A 4,739-nucleotide genomic window follows, 5' to 3' on the forward strand; every position below is an offset into this window, starting at 1 on the left:
TCCCAGATGCAGGAGGACTGGGACCTGAGGTGCAAGGACAATGCTTCAACCTTTTGCCGTGTCTGGCTGAGTGCTGTGGGGCTCTCAGAGCTGCTCCTTTCTTCTGGGCACCCAGCGGGGTCAGGCTGAGCCCCTCTGGAGATGCCCCTTCTGCACCAGGGATCTTGGCAGCATTGTCACTAGTGACTATGGTCCTTGCACAAGGATCAAACGCGGCATAAGGGCTGTGCCATTCTCCATGGCCCATGAGACCTGGTGCTTCCCAAAGAGTTGTTCCATCCGTTTGCTGGGTGCACTAAAGAAAGCAGAGAGGAGGGAAAGGTGTTGCTGACCTTTGGAAGTGTCTTGGGCTGGGGCTTCAAGGGCTTGGTGAAGTGTGTGCCCTCCAGAGGATGAGCTGGTGGGCCAGGAGAGGGCTTCTAGCCCACCAGGATGGCCGAGTGGTGAAGGCGTTGGACTTAAGATCCAATGGGCACATGCCCGCGTGGGTTCGAACCCCACTTCTGGTAGGAGAACTCCTTTTTCTCCCAGTCTAAACCTCTCACCCCACCTTTTAGAGCACCAGTTCAGAGCAGCGATGGGAGCTCTGGGCCCTGTGCCCAGGGAGCCAAGGCCATTCAGTGCCCCAGCATGAGGACCCTGGTGGGACCAAGCAACCTTACCATCCAGGCTGAGTGTATAGGGAGACAGGAGCCAGGCCCTCTGGTACGTGCTTACAGACCTCATCTGTCATACAGGGAGTGCTGAGACTGTTGTGGGTTTGAATCCCACACGCTCCCAAAATAGCAACTTGTTTTTCCCATGGCAGGAATAGGAAAACCTGACTACCCAGAAGTTGGCGGGGTGTGTGTGTGTGTGTGTGTGTGTGTGTGTGTGTGCGGGAAGAGGGGGATGGGGGAAGGTGTTGAGCTCTAAACAGCCTGGGCAAGTCACAAGTGGAAACCAGTGCGGTTTGTGGAGACTGCTCCTACTACCAGCTCTGCTCCATGATCCCAAAGCTGTCGCTTGGCTCACCCAAAGCAACATTTGGCACTCTTCAGGGGGATTTGGCAGTGTCACAACCCCCTGGAGCAAGCCAGCATGGCAGGAAGGGGTTCCTGATGCTACTGGTTCAATTTGGGCAATGGATGAGAAACTGAGAAGTGCTCCTCTGTTGCACAGTGTTGGTCTTGGGTCAGTGACTACAAATGCTCATGAGTTTTTTCCTCTCTTCCTTGTGTGCATGGGTGGGCACTAGATATTTCCCTCCGTAAAGGGTTAGCTTGCTGGACCCACGGAGATGCTGTCAGGTTTTTGTTTGGCTGCTTTGCTCCAGCCTGAGGCCAGTCAGAAACGTCCTACTGCTGGGACATGATTTGAAGTGATGGTGTTAATTTGGTTAATTGGGATTCCTGGGTAGCGTGCGCTTCTTGCAAATCAGCTTACCATTGTAGCATCACTGCAAAGAGTTATTTGCTGGTGCGTGGGGTTATGTATGAATTTATGATTATGATGTAGGACCATTAATTTCATGTTTGTGGCAGATGATACAGCTCAATTAAAAGTTGCATGTTAAGATCCTTGGCGCGCTCTGATACATGGGCATCAGACGGTGGCTGACAGGAGGGATTACAGGGCCTGCACGAGTGGCCATATAACAAATGGGGCAGGGCCCGGAGGAGAGAACATGGGAGGAATTACTCTGCTTCTCTCCCATTTGATTAGTGCTGGGAGCAAAATTTTGTGCATTTCCACTGGAGCTGGCTTGTTGCAACTAACCTCAGTCATTAAGTGGTGCAAAGAAAGACAAACACATCTTTGAGAGTATGCCAGGGGGTCTAAGCAGCACTGTGGGTCAAGTCTTTTGCCTCTGATAGCCTGGAGTCAGAATCCTGTCTAGTTCATGTGTCAAAGGCATTTGGAGGCCCCCACTAAGTTTAAAGTTGAAATCTTCTCATTTGAGCTTCTCTGTTGATCCACATTCTTGGAATGCTTGTGTGAGCCTGGTGCATGGGTTCTGGTCTGTTCCTGATCCCTGGAGGATGTTTATCCACTTTGCAAAACTATTGGGCAGAGAGAGACACCATCTGAGGTCATCAGGAGCTGAATTAACAGCCTTTGTATGGCAGAGCCTGCTGGAGTCATACAGGTGGGGCCAAATGTTAAGTTGACTCAGGACTGAAATCAAATGTCAAACCCATGAAAGAATGTGGAGCTGGAGATCTGGGGACCGAAATGGCAATGAGTGGCCACGGCCAGCTTAGATGAGGACTGATAAACAAACTAATGTTTTCTACCCGGCCGCAGCTTTTCTCCTTCTCACCGCATGTTCTCCAAGTGTTCAACAGAGCTAGAAAGAACAGCTTGTCCAAGTCATTCCCATGTATCGTATTTATTAAGGTGGTTACTGAATGTTAAATAACAATAGTTTATCATAGAAATACTTATTATAGATTAACTCTGCTGTATGCACATCTGTTGTGTTGTGGTTAAAAGTAAACCTCAGTGAAAGGGTTTTAATAATGAATTTGTGTCGAAGTAGTGTACAGTAAGTATCTTTAGCAATCTTACTCTCAATTTCACAGGACAGTTTTATGTTCAATAAATTCCGAGAGATTATTAAAAACATATTTATCAAAGATTAACAGAGATGAAATAGATACAAATCTAAGCTGTTAAGCTCAATATACATACTTATTGTAATCAATTCCTATATTAAAACTCAGTAACTGCTTTGTTTAATCTAAATGTTTGTTTGGGATCTTTGTAAGCACCATCTTTTGCTGCGTGCTCCTGCTTGCAGATCTCAGATTAGATGCTGTGACAGTTGTACTTAAGTACGTAGGTAAAAGCAAAGAAGTCCTAGAATAACGCAGGCTGTTCTGAAGCAGGGAACCAAGGCTGCAAAGGCCGTAGGTCAGTCAGTCCACAGGCACCAGAGCAGCTCTGTATGCTAGCTCTGTGTCCCTGCGAAATCCCCATACCCAGTCGAACCTACAGCTCATAGCACCACCTCCACACACACCGCTTCCAGGACTGGGAGCCGGGAGCAGCAACTCTCAGCTCCGTTACAATCGCAGATGCAGCCACACTGTTTTGGATACAGAAACCTAACGCCTGTCTTGTCTCCTGTCATTATCTAGCACTTGGAGGCAGAGTGCTACAATGAGCTAACTACTGAGGAGATAAACAGAATGTTATTGTTTTACTCTTGTAATACTACTGTGACAGGTGCTGGCTGGTGGGTACCGAGAGCTGGTACCTGTGCCGCCTGGCTGCAGGTGCTGGGAGCTGTGCCCCCGAGTCTCACTTTCTGTGGAAAGTGTCACGGGCTGTCTGGGTGCCTCCTGGAGCATTGGTGGCTGTTAGACTGCAGGACGACTCAGACTCCTGAGCCCTCTTGACAGCAGGCTGTAAACCCAGCTGGCCTGGATCCAGTGCCCTGCCCCTGCACCCGGTGATGGTGTCACCCAATGTTTGGACTTGCACTTTTACATCTGTGAAGCTCAGTGGCAAAGCTAGGTGAAGATATAAATGAGAAGCATACAAATCCAAGGGAGACTGTACTCTGAGTGTTTAAAATGCTGACTGTGCCATGACACAAGGGGGCTGTGTGGGTCATTAACCCTGTACTGTATTGAGGGTATTTCCCTCAATGGCAGAATCTGAGAAAACATTCTGAGAGGGACAGACATCCCCCACACTGCTGCTCAGCAGTACCCCAAATATATGGTGATTTCCCATTTCCCAGTTGTCTGTTGGTTTCCTTCCTTTATGAGTTGTTTGAAAACCAGGGTCAGGCACTGTCTTAAGGGATGCCACTTCTGCATTTTAGAAGCTCTTGAGCAGTTTGGTAGGATCAGATGTGTGCATAGGGCTGCCAGGGAAACCCTTCAAAGGCAGGGCAGAGTCAGGGCGTTATGAAGGCAGCTGGGCAGCTTTTCGGAGATGGAGGGATCTGTTGGAGAAATGATGGTGAAGAAGTGTGGAGTTTCTGGGCTGTATTAGCCATGTGGTATATGGAGATATATATACACGTATGTGTGTGTGTATATACATAGAGATAGCGGTATCCCCTGGTATACGAGTCACATCTGTGCTTATGGTGGCACCCGTATGTGGTGCAAGTGTCTGGCTTTGAGTGGTATTTTTTAATCAAAAGATGGCCCGTACAACCAAGGAGGATCCTTCTGTGCTTAGCTGGGCAACGACAGTGCTGGCTTCATTGGATGCTGTGAGGCTCCATCGTCCTACTTTCACTTTTCATTCAACCTGGGGAAACATGACCCAAAGAGTTTAGAAGCTTTTTGTGTCTGCAGTGCGATCACGTACTCCTCCATGGACATCAGAGGAGTTATGTCTGTTTACACTCTGAGTTTGCCTCCTGTATGTGTTCCTCAGCTGAATCTGCCCTGTGGAGGATCCTTAGCTGGTAGGGGGGAGTTTTCCATCTTAGCAGAGAGCTGCAATTACAGAGGTGACCAGAGAGAAAAGACAGGCGGGCACGCGCCACTGCCTTTAATAGAAGGCGATGATTCTTCTGGGCTCCAGAGTAATACGGCAGATCTGCTTTTAATAAATTAACAGCCTACAAGTAACAATCTCAAGCAATTAAACTTTGGAATGAAGGCAAGCACCATGAAATGTATTCTGGAGCTGACGGGGGTGGCAAAGACAATCCCTGAGCAGTGGAGAAGGCAAAAATGTAATAAAAATACCCCAGAGATAGTGGGAGAGCGCTGCTCCCCCATTCATTCCTG

The 4,739-nt window shown here is 48.4% G+C and overlaps 1 non-coding gene across 1 annotated transcript; it reads left to right on the forward strand.

The window, feature by feature from the left end:
* The first annotated feature begins 426 nt into the window (after positions 1 to 426).
* Positions 427 to 509, forward strand: TRNAL-UAA. The gene has a single exon. It is a non-coding gene; the product is annotated as a tRNA-Leu (tRNA).
* The last annotated feature ends 4,230 nt before the right edge of the window (positions 510 to 4,739 follow it).

The sequence above is a fragment of the Buceros rhinoceros genome, unplaced genomic scaffold (assembly GCF_000710305.1).
Source record: "Buceros rhinoceros silvestris isolate BGI_N320 unplaced genomic scaffold, ASM71030v1 scaffold16723, whole genome shotgun sequence".
NCBI lineage: Eukaryota > Metazoa > Chordata > Aves > Bucerotiformes > Bucerotidae > Buceros > Buceros rhinoceros.